This window comes from Biomphalaria glabrata, chromosome 13 (genome assembly GCF_947242115.1).
Source record: "Biomphalaria glabrata chromosome 13, xgBioGlab47.1, whole genome shotgun sequence".
Classification (NCBI taxonomy): Eukaryota; Metazoa; Mollusca; class Gastropoda; family Planorbidae; genus Biomphalaria; species Biomphalaria glabrata.
The window spans coordinates 6,174,016-6,190,242 of NC_074723.1; the positions used below are offsets into that span (position 1 = coordinate 6,174,016).

At 36.4% G+C, this 16,227-nt stretch overlaps 1 protein-coding gene and 1 non-coding gene across 2 annotated transcripts in view; both read right to left on the reverse strand.

Annotated features, from left to right (window-relative positions):
- LOC106070416 (GTPase IMAP family member 7-like) overlaps nt 1–15,433 on the reverse strand; it is a 374,699-nt gene extending 359,266 nt beyond the window's left edge. The window contains exon 1 of the mRNA XM_056008119.1: nt 15,422–15,433. The gene's annotated coding sequence lies outside the window, so the exon portion shown is untranslated. The remainder of the gene's footprint in view (nt 1–15,421) is intronic.
- On the reverse strand, nt 4,951–5,024 carry Trnat-agu (transfer RNA threonine (anticodon AGU)). The gene has a single exon. It is a non-coding gene; the product is annotated as a tRNA-Thr (tRNA).
- Nucleotides 15,434–16,227: the final 794 nt, after the last annotated feature.

Here is a 16,227-nt window from a genome sequence, read left to right on the forward strand (position 1 = left end):
TGATTTTTATTCAGTTTCTTTTTCAAATGACCTTATTTCTCAAAATGATTTTGTTCCTTCAGATGACCTTGTTTATTCAAATGACCTTGTCTCTTCAGATGACCCTGTTTCTTCAGATGACCTTGTTTCTTCAGATGACCTTGTTTCTTCAAATGACCTTGTTTCTTTAGATGACCTTGTTTCTTTAGACGACCTTGTTTCTTCAGATTACCTTGTTTCTTCCAACGATTTTGCTCACCTGAACTTGATTTTTTTTCAGATTCTTTTTCAAATGACCTTATTTCTCAAAATGATTTTGTTCCTTTAGATGACATGGTTTCTTCAAATGACCTTATTTCTTCAAATAACATTGTTTGTCTAATGACCATGTTTCTTCAAATGACCCTCAAATGACATTGTTTTTGTCTAATGACTTTGTTTCTTCAAATTACCTTATTTGACCTGGATACTTTAAATGACTTTGTTTCAAATAACCTTTGTTATAAAAAAAATTAGCTTACTTCTTTAAGGGACCTTATATTATCAAATGACCTTGTTTCTTCAAATGACCTTATTTTAACTTCTTTCCTTCAATGATGTCATTTCATAAAGTGACTTTGTTTCGCCAGAGGATTTCGTTTCTTCAAATGAAAGAATCTCTCCATCTGAACTTGTGTCTTTAGATGACCTATTTTTATTTCTAATGACCAGGCTTCTACGTAAATATAATGAGCTCGCCTTTGCTAGAAAAACAATTATTTGAAAAATAATTTAAAAATTGGACAAAAGGACAGTCTGTTGACCTCTTTTTCACTCTGGAAATAAAAAAAAAAAAGAAAGTCTATCCCGATGCAAGTGAGACAGGCACGCCCATAAACGGCCTTAAGACACGCCTACACCAGAACGTGTCCATAAATATTTAGTTACAGGAGACTATTAAACAAACAACATCCTATAGCACCTCCCCCCCCCCTCTTAGTGTCACAATAACTTTGCATTGTGTCGCATGAAGAAAATGTAAATTGTTTAGATTATTTGATGAAAAAAAAATCGCATTTTTTTAATATTATTTCTTTTAAAGTTATATTTTTATTTTATGTTGTTAATGATAACAAAGAAACTAATTTTACACACAATATTGTATCGAGATGGCAAATTAAAAAAAAAAAATGGTAATAATGAAAGAAAAAGTTCAATTGTATCAATCCGCAGTATGTACTTTTAATGTAAACACATTACACACTCAACATCCATTGTACTATATCGTTTCGGAGTTACGCTTTAGCTAGTCTGCTCTTGTTATATACCATTTAGTTTGGTGGACACCTACTGATTATATTAATGTTTCCAAATTATATCTGGTTGATTATTGTCCCACAAGAATTATAAATCGGCTTATAATACTTCAAGGAAGCAACGAAAATAATACACTCCGCCCTCGTGTGTATGAGTACTTAAAATGAATTTCTTATAAATTGGATTTATTTTAGTTTTAAAATAAGGTACAAATGTTTGTGCATGCTATTGCTCAATGTAAATTTGATAACAAACTAGTAATCATTTCTCTGACACTTCCAGGATCCGGATTTGAGACTTAGTAGTAACAATCTTATTAGGCTTAATCTGGTTGTTAGGAGCAAAGAATAATGTTGCAAATGGGAAGTGGGAGAAATAACGTGCACAAGATTTGTTCCAGACTGACAGATATAAGTTTTGTAAAAACATGTTTTCAAAAGGAACCAAAATTTAGTTCCCGTTTGATCCCGCTTAAAACTAGAAGACGCTTCTGGTTTGTGTTTGTATGTTACTTCCTCGCTTAGGAAAGCCAGCTCTAAGAGAAAGGTGTCATCCTATTTAAGAATTAGGTTCGAGTCCCTCTTGTTTTTAAGTTACTCAAACATGTCAATTTCAAACGTGATGGAAGTCTGTGCTGAGAGAAGTGGTTAGCGTGTTGTCGTGGCCTTGATGAACTTGTTAAGATAAACTGTCAATGTTAAACACTAGTCATTTAAAGGTTTAACACGGTTGATGTGTGAAATGTTGGGCAGATGTTTGACATTGTTTGTTTGTTGTTTAAGGCTAAAAAAAAAAGGTTTGGCAATCTTAACGTATAAAATACAGACGTTACTTGAAAGAAGAAGATGATTACGCCAGGAATATTGAACACATATAACTTAATAATGTCTAACACTTGTGCTTTACTGGTTATTTTTTTTTAATATGTATCTATGATTCTTCATCCTTCTCATGTTTTATGTCGAAGGGTTCAGACGAGTAGTCCTATATTTGAGATGAACCGCGCAGTGGTTTCCATATCAGGCAGTTCTCCGTATTGTTTTCTTTTATAGGAGGGCTTCGGGGCCTGTGTCTTGTTCAGGCATCTTGACAGAGTATGCAGCTTAGAACTGAAGGACATGATCAGCTTTCTCTGGTGATGTTCCTCAAGGGCAAGTTTCGCTTGTCCCAACTTTATCCGTAACATATATTGCCTCATTCTGTTGAGTTATGATTCTTCTAAGACTATATACTTACAAAGAAGCATAACGTCCTTCAATTTGAACTAAGCGCTATGCTACATTATGAAGCAGCTCGAGTTTGAATCCCACTCCTAAATGGACATTCTTTAGGGGACTATAACTCAGAGGCGTCAAAATATCCTGAAAATAAAATCCCAGTCTTCACCAGGAATCGAACCCGGGACCCGGTTTGGAAGCCAAGCCCTTTACAGCTTAGCCACTGTGCCTCCAATTATAATGATTATAACTATTAAATACTGTGATGTTGCTTGTTCAGGCTGTCTTGAGGTCAACTATGGATGACTGTTGATTTTCAACCAATTACTCTGCAAGCGTTTGGGTATTATTGTTCGGGTGTATTCCGTGTAGTTGATCAACAATCCAGACAAAACAAACACATCGGTTTTAACTAGTGAAGAGATGTAGTCAACGCTGATGAACAACTTCACATATATTTATTCTAATAAAAGGCCACAGTAGAAGTCTCTGTCACTAAACACGTCGTTACCCTGGAATGTTCTATCGCTAACTTATTTTCCGGTCTCTAACCCAACATATCCCAAACGTCACTAGTCCCGTTCAATATGCGTCTTCTTTGGTGCGTCGCTAAATAACTAACCTATATAAATAAGGTGTCTAACAATACGCAAATATTTTTATATGCCGTTGTGGCAGTCTCACGTCACACTCTTCAAAACCCAAACAATGTAGTAGTTGATAATTTTTTTTTTTTATGGTTGAATCTCAATTTGATATTTATATTATACTAGCAGGATATGACCCGTGGCCTGCTGACCTTAGTTTTTATATTACTGATCTACTGGTTGGAATTTAGGTTTATGTTAAACATGGATAATGTTCCCTTCACATGTTGATGTTTGTTTTTTTGCCGCGAAAAGTAAAATGTTAAAATGGGTTTACCCGTTCAGCCGACATTATTATATAAAATATTAAATACTGTGAAAACGGGTTTTCCCGATTTGTTGAAAGCTTCGTTTTTTAATAGCGATACAATTAGGGGGTTTCCTTCTATTTTAGGGCCTTCCGGTAGTGGTAGAGACACTACGGTCTCCGCCATGATCTAAGGAACATTTATGCCAAGTTTTATCAAGATCGGTGAGACGGTTTTGATACATACATACACATACACATACATACATACATACATACATACATACATACATACATACATACACATACATACATACATACATACGCCTTACTTTCTGATTTATATATTATATTTCATGCGTTCCTTTAGACATGAAGATTTTTTATCATGGCGGTAGAGAAACTGACGGCGGGAAAGGCTTGAACTCGAAACCGTTGCAATGACAGCTCGAAGAGCATTCCACTCGGCCAAGCAACGAATGTTAAAAAAGAGAACCCGGAGTACTTCTGTTTACAAATTTCTTTCTTTTCTCCCCCTCAAACTGTCCGGTGCTCCCTGTTTCACTGACCTACATAGATCACGTATAGTTCTTTCCTTTTCTCTCACCAAGAAATCATCACCTTCTCTACATATATCTCCACTTCAGTAACACATTTTTCACCCCAGCAGGAGGTATTCTTCTTTTTTCGATGGTCCAGTCGTATCCCTCCCCGCTTTCTGCACCACATGCTGGACACCCGGGGAATGGGGAGCTGAAAAGAACAAGTCGGAGAAAGGAAATCTTATCCGTCCACTTGTCTGTCCACTTGTGCGACGTTTTCCAAACTTCTCTCTCCTCCTTTGATGTCCGTGACCCCTATCTCCCCTGGGAGGGTACCTATCCCTTTTTTCGCCTCAGGGTCAAGACCCACGTGTCCACGCGTGGCGCGTCAATCTACGTGTTTTTTGATGTGACCTGGGGTGGTGATGTCTACCTAGGGCACACATTGATGCTGTGTGGTTTGCAATTCGAAACGGTTTCTGACCTTTTCAGTCAAATAAGAGTACTGATTTTTATTTTATTCATTAAATAATTAACCATTTAATGAAGTTTATCTAGTGTATTAATGCGTATAGTATGGTATTTAACGGTTTATATTTTGAAACCACTTAAAAGTTAGATAAATTCAACACAAGTACTTTTAACAAATTTATAAGCCACTTACCACAGTATCATATTATAGATATAGAGTAAGATAGACCATTCCAGAAACTAATTTTAAATTATTTCTAGTTGTGTTAGATAAAAAATAAATGTGCACAATTTCAGCTTGATCCGAAATGGAATGTGGGAGAAGGGTTACCAGACAGACAGACATCAGAGTGAGTTGAAATAAACTTTATAAATAAACTTTATAAATTAGCAACTGTAAGTTTTTCATAGACTACTATTGAAACCACAGGAGTTTTCAAAAATTAAGTTCAACGATAAATATCAACTTATGAAAAATCCATGTTTGTAAAATTTGATTGTAAATCAAAAATGTACTTTAAAAAAATATCAAAATAACAATTCCAACTTGAAGGCTCCAGGGGGAGTCGAACCCTCGACCTTCTGCTTACTAGGCAGACGCTCTAACCAACTGAGCTATGGAGCCGCACGACGAAATCATACGTTTAAGTCATGGCTGCTTGGCTATGAGGACAAATTTAAAACCATCTGTTGATAAGCGTTTCATTATTGATTGTTGGCAGCCATACTGCTGTTAAGCCTTATTACTCTTGTATAGGTGAAAAGGTAACTAGTTATCAGCGGAGGCCTACACTCAGATTTGCAGCTATCATACTATGCAACTATTATGCATGGACCTAGAATGTCCTAGAATTATAACTTCTGTTTCATTTATCAGTGACTCCTCCTCTAACCAAATCACAAAATACACCCTCGCTTTTATTCTGTTAGTGGGCCTGGGGCAGCGCTGTGAGCGTCCTGGAGGTCATGCGTTTTCCTGCATTCCGAGCTTCAGAGATTCATTCTCCTTTTGGATCTACAAAGCACTGTTTCTCCTTGTAAGAAGAGCGTGCTCGTTTGAGATACGCTGCTATAAAATGCTTGAATTCAATTCTAGATTGACCATAATGACAAAAAAAAGGCTTCAAATGTGTTTAACATTCCTAAGATAGACTTGAAGACAAAATGTAGATATGTAAATAATTGTTTCGGTAAAAATTATCGTCATATCAGAGATATCTAATTGAGACTAATTTTTACTTGCTGGTTCCGCCGGGACTTGGACCCAGTATCTATTTCTATTTTTAACTCTCCATCTCTCTTTCTCCATCTTTCGCTCTTGCACTCTCTTTTACCCATTCTTTTTCTCCTTTCTCTTTCTTCTCCTTCTTTTGCTTGCAACAACTTTTACTCTCTCGATCTCTCTCATTACTGTCTCTTCTCTCTCTCTAGTTCTATTTCTTCTCACTCTTCTCTCTCTTCTCTCTCACTCTTCTCTCTCTCTCTTCTCTCTCACTCTTCTCTCTCACTCTTCTCTCTCTCTCTTCTCTCTCCCTCTTCTCTCTCTTCTCTCTCACTCTTCTCTCTCTTCTCTCTCACTCTTCTCTCTCTTCTCTCTCACTCTTCTCTCTCTCTCTCTTCTCTCTCACTCTTCTCTCTCTCTCTTTCACTCTTCTCTCTCTCTCTCTTCTCTCTCATTCTTCTCTCTCTTCTCTCTCACTCTTATCTCCTCTCTCACTCTTCTCTCTCTTCTCTGAAACTCTTCTCTCACTCTTCTCTCTCGTTTTCTCTCTCAATCACATTCTTTGTTATTAATTGTTATTTTGTTGTTTTTGTTGTTGTTGTTGTTTTCCCCTTAGAAATGTTTTAATTATCTGGTTCCCAACTAAAGTAGATTTAAAGTTGGCTTGGATGAGACATTCCCAATCTATTCATTAACTTCTTATCTATTGTTCTCGCTTCCCGTTGTGTACGGGATAAGGCATTTTTATTTCTTACTTTATGAATTCTGATAATTTGTTAAGGGAACAGTATCGTGTTGTTTTGTTGTAGTTTTAATTCACACGATGCACACTTTCGGTTGGTCGTTTGGCTGGTCATATGACACCATCGTTCACTATATGTCATAATAGATTTTAGATGACTCCTCGCAAGGTCTGAAATGGATTTTTCATACTTTTTTTCATAGGATTTACCTAATACTCATGCAAATTCTGTTAACGACCAATTGGACTTCTTATCGATTAATACGAGGTCACCGTTTAGTAACTACGTGTAAAGTGATATGAGAGTTGGGTTAATCCGCAGCGGCCGCCTCTAAGTTTTTGCCTGTGATCAGAAACAGAAGTGCCACTTCCACCTCATTGACACGGACTCTACAAATAAATACAAAGAAAAAGAAAGGATACAAGTAAACTCGCTTCTGACACCATTGTGATAGACTGTTACACTCGCTCCCCCCCAACCGCCTCATTTCCGCCCCCCCCCTCTCCATGTTCTTATCATTAGAAAACACTATCCGCTACTATAATCCAGAAATCAGTTCTAAGACTTTTCACAAAGTAAAAACACGAGGAAGTCGGTGTAAGTTACAAACATCCACGGTGGCTAGCATTCGTTGATCACGTGGTCATAAAGAATGTCGAACGTATAGCACACTGGTAGACATAAAAAAAAAATGACCGAACTATACCAGGACTAATCAGGATCGTAAATCTCTTCGAGGCTTTCACAGATTCACGTCAATTGGTCATGTCTCGCGGCCAGGTCCACCGCATGACCCTCCATTGTACGGTCAAATTTACGAGGGTAAATCAAAACGGGCTCCAGTCACGTGAACTGAGCAGGAAAGGTCAAAGCTGGGGTCAGGTAACGGCCCCCTACTCACTGACCGTTGTTGTATACAAAAAGAAATAGGTTTAGGAAAAAAGGGATGGTGAGGGGGTAAGCATTGAGTAATAAGTAACAAGTAATTTTTTTCTTCGTTTGACTTCCGAATCTGGCATCCTGGGTTGGAATCTCGCTGAAGACTGGAATTTCGGGATTTTTAGGGCGCCTCTGAGTCCACCCAACCCTAATGGGTACCTGACTTTAGTTTAGCGTTGGGCTGGCCACATGATACAATGATACCGTTAGCAAAAGAAACAGATGACATTAAATCATCTGCCCTATAGATCGCAAGGTCTGAAAGGGAAATAATTAAAATAAGAGCTAATATCTATAAACTAAAAATTTGACCATTGAAGGATTTGTTCCTATTGCTGTAAATTGTAAATGATATTCAAATTCTTTCCAGGTCTTTTTCTCTCTTGTATGTGTAAAGACCTCAGACATCCTTTCGATAGTGAGTCTCAGTCTCTTAAATCAGAAAGTGCGGACGCAGGTGGCATCTTACCAGAACAATAAAATTTCCTGTCATAATTTTATGTGTCTTTAAGATACAAAAAATATATATAATGTGTCTGTTTAATGTTGTTTGTTATTATTATTTTTTTAAGAGATTTCTGAGTCAAAAAAATATTATTAAGATTAGATCTTTATGGGTTTTTTTTTAAGTGACCATCTGCAACAAAATTTCCCGCCCTTTTTTTATGGCACTTATGATTTTCGTCCTTCACGTCTGCTAAGGGATGGTATGTCTGCTGGTTGTGTGTAGGTCATGTGCAATGGAGGAAAGCGCGACTCAGACGAGTGTATCATCTAGCCAAGAGATTGGTTTGGAGAGTATTTCAATCAATTCGTTGAAACCGTTAGTGTCTATTTCTAAGTTGATGCATAGACATAGACTCAACTTTAAACACAGACACACAAGCCTATACAAAGACAGAGACACACAGGTCAAGTTTATACAGAGACACAGGTCAAGTCTATACAGAGACACTCATGTCAAGTCTACACAAAGATACACATGTCAAGTCTACACAGACACAAAGGTCAAGTCTACACAGAGACACAGGTCAAGTCTACACAGAGACACATGTCAAGTCTACACAAAAACACAGGTCAAGTCTACGCAAAGACACACAGGTCTAAACACAAACCAGATGCACACAAAGACACAGATGTCGAGTTTATTTTTAAACACACGTTTTCATAATAGATCTATAAACATCCAGGTCAAGGATTTGAATTATTTGATCATTTCTAAAAATTGCCACCAGTCAACAAAACTGCTTTTTATACTTTCGACTTTGACATGTGTAACAACACCAGAAGTGTCTTAGTCCGAACTTTAAATGTGCATCTCATTACTCAGAAGAATAAACTTCTGCCTGGAGTTTTATTCAATTAGATTTATCTCCCCCTGTCCATCTAGACCTCTGCACGTGCAAGATTTTGGTGTTTCTGATGAGAAAAAAAAACAGCGGGGGGGGGGGGGGGGATTTTCCCCGGGTTGGGAAGGGAAGAAAATGAGGCGGAGAATAAGGTGGGGTGTAGATTTGAGAAACCTACATACAAATATATACACATACACTTGAGACGACTTTGACCGTCTATTTGTTGGAAAGCCAAATCCCGCCAACTGGTGTACATACAGACGTGTGTGTGCCTTATCAACAGGAATTATCTCCCCTTTCGCACGCGCAGTGGTCGTGTGCAACACGATGCCGTGTGAACCAAAAACTTGCAGGAAACAGAAGTCTGTGAGGGACGAAAAAAATTTTTTATCAATTAACTCCTGTTATCTGACTTCTGGTTTTTAATTAGATGACCCACCCCGTCCCTCTGATGTCTGATCTGAAGCAAAAGATTTATATTCTACTATGTCGGTATCATGGTTGCTGTGTATCCTTCACTCTACGAATTTCACACAATCTTCCATATTTGTACACACCCACAAAGTCAAATATACAACACAGGCCACTGAATCCCTTTCTCACTATCTATGGGGGATAATCTTGAATTATTTTTTTTCAACTAATTATTTTTTTAACCCGGGACTTTCAGAGTAATGTGCTCTTTGATTACACTTTTGATTTTTTTTTAAATCCCGTTTACTTTCTATGATACTCTTTGAGAGAAAAAGAAGAGAAAGCGGTATTAGTTAGCGACGGTAGAAATAGTCACGTGACCGCACAGACTTATGACGTTGCAGAGTTTGAGCTCACAAAATAATTAATAGTTAAAGTGGGTCTTTGGGCATCGAAATACTTGATTGCTAATTGCTAAAGTAGTAAAGACGTGATTTAATTAGAAAGACGACCATCCCATTTTGTAACCAAACATAGATGGAAATCTTTTAGTCATTTTAAAGGCGCCTGACAAGTCAAGGAGGGTTGGTCGTTCGTTATACATGATACCCTTCTGGTTAACCGTTCATAACTCGTTAAGGCAGTGGTTCTCAACCTTTTAAGCTCGGCGACCCCTCTTTACAATCCCACACTCTGACGCAACCCCCCCCGCCCCGCCCCACCTCCAGCTCAGACACACAGCAATAGAAGAATAGACAAAACTATTCATTTTTTCGATGGTCTCTGGCGACCCCTGACAAATCGTTGATCGACACCCAAGGGGGTCGCGACCCACAGGTTGAGAACCCCTGCGTTAAGGCCTTAAAGTAACACTAAACACGCAGCGTGGTTGGATTTCAGAAAGTTTCACTTTGACTTTATATTTTATGAATAGTGAGTTTTTGTGTCCATTTAGTTCTGTCACTGATGAGACATGTTGCAATTTCTATTTTAGAAGGATATATATTTAGTATGATTAATTATTTGTAATCTTATAAAAACAGCTTCGGAAATATTAAAATATTCACATAAAAAAAGACTCCGTTAAATTAGTAAGTGTATAATATAATTTTGCTTATACAACTTGTCCACTGTTTCCATAGAAACCAACCAAAAAAGCGTCTAAAGAAAATTACAGGAAGTAGCTGAGCTGAAACGAAAGATTAAACAAGTGGTTCTCTGCCCTTGAATGAACCACCACTGTCCCGACTCCTCATTCGTTTTCTTTTTATTCCACCTATATCTTAGTTACACACACACACACATACATCCCACAGACTCTCTCTCACACCAACGCCTCACCGTAGTCAAGGTCACAAAGTCCAGACCTTACCTCTTTGTTTTGTTAACGACCTTTTTAGCGGCAGACGCGAGCAGGTTAACATCAGTGATTCTTTCATTGTTGTCAGTGGCCGTGGCGCGAAGGGGCTCTACGTTTTTCAACTTCAGTTTTCCTTATACTGTAGGATATTGTTAGTATATATAATGATCGGGATGCGATGGCTGAGTGGTTAAGTGTTTAACTTCCAAACTTGAGGTCCTGGGTTCGAATCTCGGTGAAGACTGAGATAATGAATTTCAAGATTTTTAGGGCGCCCCTGAGTCCACCCAACTCTAATGGGTACCCGACTTTAGTAGGCGAATGTAATGTAATGTGAATGTACATAAACTTTATAAACTTAGTTATAAAATGTGAGAGATAAATGTAAATATTATATCTTCCAACAAGTATCACGAAAGCCCTATGCATGTCCATTAGTTTGAGGATCCCTGGGCTATCGTGGGTCATGCTCAGTACCGTGTTCCACCTTCTGCAAGTCGTTCTGAAACACGCGCGAGACACTGGTCAGACGATCAAACCGTCCACTCATATATCATTTCAGAGCAAACACGGTAACGGCGTGAAAGTTCGGGCGCCGGGTGCATTCACGGGGGGTCAAGAATGTTGTTCTTTCGATATTACACGCGAGACGTGCTCTCTTTTGTTACTTGTGGTTGGCGCTAGAGTTTCAAGCTTTGATCTAGGTAGCGAGGGCTACGTCGAGGGGCTACACTGAGGGCTTCATTGTTGTGGGTTCGGTCGTGAGACGTTACATGATATATTTGACACATTCACACTTGGACGTGCCGAGGTGACGGACCGAAAACTAACATTTTAATGAGGTACCAATCTCAGTTTCAGTTCCAAAGTCATGACACAAGATCAATTTATTTAATGCTATTTTTTTTTAAAATTTAAACGCTAAAAACACACAGATAGAGGTAGAATCAAAATGAAGAAAGAAAAACTAGTTTTAAAAAATCAAATAAAAATAGATTAATAAAATAATAATAATAAAATTTAAGTATTATCATATATATCAAGCACAATGTAAGGAGTATGTATATATTTATGTATGTATATATGTATGTATGTATGTAATGTATGTATGTATGTATGTATGTCGCACATTACGATTTGCTAAAATATCACCATATGGGGAAGGAAGGTACTTCATTTTTTAAAGATTTGAACGTCTTTTTTTTGTTTGTTTTTGTTTTTTTGTTTATAAATGCGTGCAAAGCCGGGTATTTCTGCTAGTAATTTATTATTACACAAAGTGATACAATAAAAAAAAAAAGATCAATTAAAACAAATGTTTCGGCCATAGGGTCTTCTTATGAATAAAAAAAAAAAAGAAAAACAATTTTAAGTACGAATCGCCTTCCAACATGTTGTTTATAGTATATTCTTTTAGTTTATCAGTCAATTTTTTTATATTTTTTTTTTTTAAGGATACCTCAGCTTTTTAGCTTATGACGTCAGTTGTCGAGCTGTTTTCATTCTAGGAATCCTTGGGCTTTTGCCTCTTTTCTTTGCCTCTTTTTTGGGGCTCTGACTCTTTTTTGGGCTATTGGCCTCTTTATTGACCTTTTTTTTTTTAAATATATTTTTTATTACTAAAGGTACAAATTACAAAGTTACATTTTAAAATACAATGATTACAAACATGGGGATGGGAATAATTACATTAAGGTTGTCATAAAATTGTATCTCTAAGTTGCTTTGTACAGGTTATTCATCACATGATATTCAGCTTGATAGTACAAAGGCAATATTTTTTAAAATACGAAGTACTCGATATATATATATACGGTTGGAATGTTAGTGGAGGATACCCACATAGTATAATCAAGAAGTGAAAGTACTACATTGAATGGTATTTAAACATTGTTAAGCCTCTTTGAAATATTTTTGATTTGATTTCCTCCCTTGAGATTCGGAAAACTACTTCCTCTTATCTTATCTTATCTTATCTTATATAATACAGACGTTACTTCAAAAAAAAGAAGATGATTACGTCCTACGCGTCATGCATTTAGTCATGCATATTAACCAATGACTTAAATTCTGCCAAGTCACTGGTTTTCCTGGCTAGCTCAGGCAACCCATTCCATGCTCTAATAACAATAGGAAAGAAGGAGTATTTGTACATATTTGTCCTAGCATATGGGATGAGGAATGTGCCTTTATCTTTGTGTCTTTCATAGTATTTTATTAAATTTTGTTTTTGTATTTGAAGATTATGGTTCAGTGTTTTATGTATAATTGCTACTTTACTTTTGAGTCTTCTGTCCTGAAGGCTTTCTAAATTTAGTGATTTTACTAAAGGTGTTACTCTAGTCAAATGTGAATATTCGTTTGTTATGAATCTCACTGCTCTATTTTGTGTCTGTTCCAGTTTCTTAATGTTTTCTTGAGTTGAGGGGTCCCAAACGGAGGATGCATATTCTATTATTGGCCTAACCAAGGTTAAATAATATTTTAGTTGTATGTTCTTATTTGATTTATAGAAATTTCTTTTAATAAATCCTAATGCTTTGTTGGATTTTGTTTATAGTTTCATCAATATGTGGATTCCATGACAGTTTTTCATTTATTATAACACCTAGGTATTTTGCGTTATTAGTCTGTGTTACTGGTTTACCATGAATAAGATAAGTGGAATTGATTTGTTTTAGTTTTTTTGTTACTCTTAACAACTGACATTTTTTCTGAATGGAAAGACATGCTCCAATTTGATTCCCATTTCTGTAATTCATCTAATTCTCTTTGTAAAATATCTGTGTCTTGTGTTGTTTTTATTGTTCTATATATTATGCAATCGTCTGCAAGTAATCTGACTTTTGTTCCTGAACTAATGCAATTTGGTAAAGTCATTTATGTAAATTAAAAATAGTAGTGTCATCATCAAGGTGGAAATCACGTCTGCTAGAGCCAGTATCTGGGGAGTTTTTGTTTTGCGAAAATATCTCTGTGACTGACTTTTAGTCACAGTGGTCAAATTAGAGTAGTACAGAAAAGTTTTTTTCTTTTAATTTGTTGTTTTCCTCTCCCCCCCCCCCCCCTTTTTTTTAAAATAGTATATTTGTTTGTAGACTACACAAGCAAGCACAATACGGGTAATGGTGGTGGAGAATTATCTATGCAACATTCGTAAAGAGATTGCTATGTAGACAATTATTAAAAAGTAGCCTACACCTTTATACAAGAATTGTTTGTTTAGATATCATGGGGTCGCGCTTGGTGCTCAATACGAGAACAACAGAAGAAAAACAGTGTTTGCATAGGCAGTGGGGGTCTGCCCTTGCTCTTGATTTCTTGGAGTTACTCTTCGTTCCCCTTTCTGTGGTTTTCACGTGTTCGCTCCTGATTCCTTATTGTGCTTCCGTTCCTTGACTTGCCGGCCCAATGTTCGAGTTCGATATGGTTCTCTGTTTTAATCGAATGGGATCTTTAGTTTTCTTCAGCCAGATTTGCTCTTCCTTGTAGATCAAATCTTATTGGTCTCTACACAGTCACAGGGTCAGGGCGTGGTCATCGTGTTTGCGTACTGTCTTTGAATTGTCTTAGCCTTGGTCAATCTCAAGGGGTGATCATTGCGATAACGTATTGCAGTCTGCGTTTCTAATAAATGAGGGATTGTGATCCTTCTAAAATCACGATAAGTTTTTTTATTTTTTGCAACATTTCCATTAATAAAGAGCCAAAATGACGGTAAACTTTATCAAAAAAATATAAATAGTTATATTGGTATTGCATAAAATGTGCAATGTTCAAAAATATTTAATGCTGCTTTCAATAGATAAATAAAATATAATGTGTTTTCTAGAAATTGTATACTATGGAATTTTTAAAATACTTTATATATTTTACAACATTTTTACTACTAGCTCAAAGAGATAATTTTTTAAGACAGCTACCATACACCTTCATTAATAAAAAGTCTAGAGTTTTCTATGTCTTTGCACTACGAAAATAATATACGGAAAGGTGAAACATCTAGGCTGATAACTGTTGGAAAAAGATGTTATCTATTTTTAATTTATATAAATATAACTAGACTTTCAATTTAAAAATTTAACCGCATAAAGCATTATCTTTTTTTTTTTACTAATACTGTTTTTAAATCATATATACATTTTTAATTTATGTGCTTTGATGATATATTTGCAAAATAGTGCAGAAAAATTTGTAGATCTCTCATTCGAAAGACAATTCAATTGAAAGTGTGTTTATATTACCTCGATTTCATTTATTTATATCGGCCGTGTGGCATCTGCGTTCAATCATGGCTAAATGAGCCAAAGTTACCATGATCAAATTCTCGCAGAGGGTTTGGTTCTTTTTTGTAATAAATAAAAATCTGTACTAAGATAACCTGAAATTAATAATTTTCTCTGAATATACATATTCTTAGCAGAAAATCACCAGATAGGCCAGGCTGTTACTCTGCTAATTTTACCTACCTCTTGGTAAATTGGACATTGGGCACCATGCAAGATTTATCGCCCGTCTTTCTTCTGTCTTTTTTGTCGAAGTCTATCAGTGTGTAAACATATTATCTTTCAAAATACGCACTCGTTATACGTATTTCCTTTCTGTGTGCTATTTTCAAGTGTTAGTGTTATCATTGATTTCAGCATTCTATTTATGTTAATTTTTTAGTGAATATATATATATATATAGCGTTCAGAATGCGTTTTTTTTTCTTTGTTCAGAAATGAATTATACCTTAATATTACGTTAATGTAATTTCACACTCAGTTTAACAAAGAATAATTGGGGATTTTCATACATGGTGGAAAAACTGTAAAGAGTTAACTATTTGGTGCATCCGGTATATAAACTAAAGGAAGTGCTGATGATCTATGTTTTAAATTAAAAGTTAGTTCCCCTTTCAGACCTTGCGATCTATGGGGCAGATGGTGTTAAGGTCATCTGTTTCTTTGGTCAACATGGTGTCATGTGGTTAGAACAACGACCAACCGCCTTTAATTCCCCTAACTAAAGTCAAGTACCCATTAGATCTGCGTTGACTCAGGGGCACCCTAAAAAATCCCGAGATTCAAAGTCCCAGTCTTTACCGAGATTCGAACCCAGGACCCCAAGTTCGGAAGCCAAGCTTTTTACTCAGCTAATGCGCCCCTTTATTTTTTAAAAGGCAAATGATAATATTCGTTCACATTTTTAGAACTACTGAATCAAATTTCAGAAGTTCTTCCGTATTCAGCACGAATTAGTTTCAATATGGAAGAATCCTTAGATTTTTACGGTATGACATAAAAACGTATTTAAAAAAAAATGGGCTGTTTAAAAAATAGCAATTTGATACGACGATTGACTGCAGTGTGCCAGCATTTCCTCACTGCATAATTAGCAGGAAATGTTTTTTTTTAGTTGGCAACAACGAAGTTTAAATTAGCTTCCTTAACATTGAATAATTTATCGTGGAAAACTCCAAATACAACTTTAAAAATTTAGTATGTCTGAGAGATATGAATCTCTCTCCCTCCCACTCTCCCTCTCTCTCTCTCTTTCTAGGTCTCTCTCTCTCTCTCTCTCTCTCTCTCTCTCTCTCTCTCAACAAAATATACGCTTCTAGATAAATGCTAGACATTTTTTTGCGTTTGTCATGAGTATGAAACCACTTCGCAGACAGACACATCCCTGTTATATGCATGCCCTCAGGGATGTCTGGTCAAGAGAGCTCGTCTCCCTCCCAAGCGTCACACACACACACACATAGTAATAATAACATCTTCATAAGGCCTTCATTACTAAGGGAATAGAGGGAA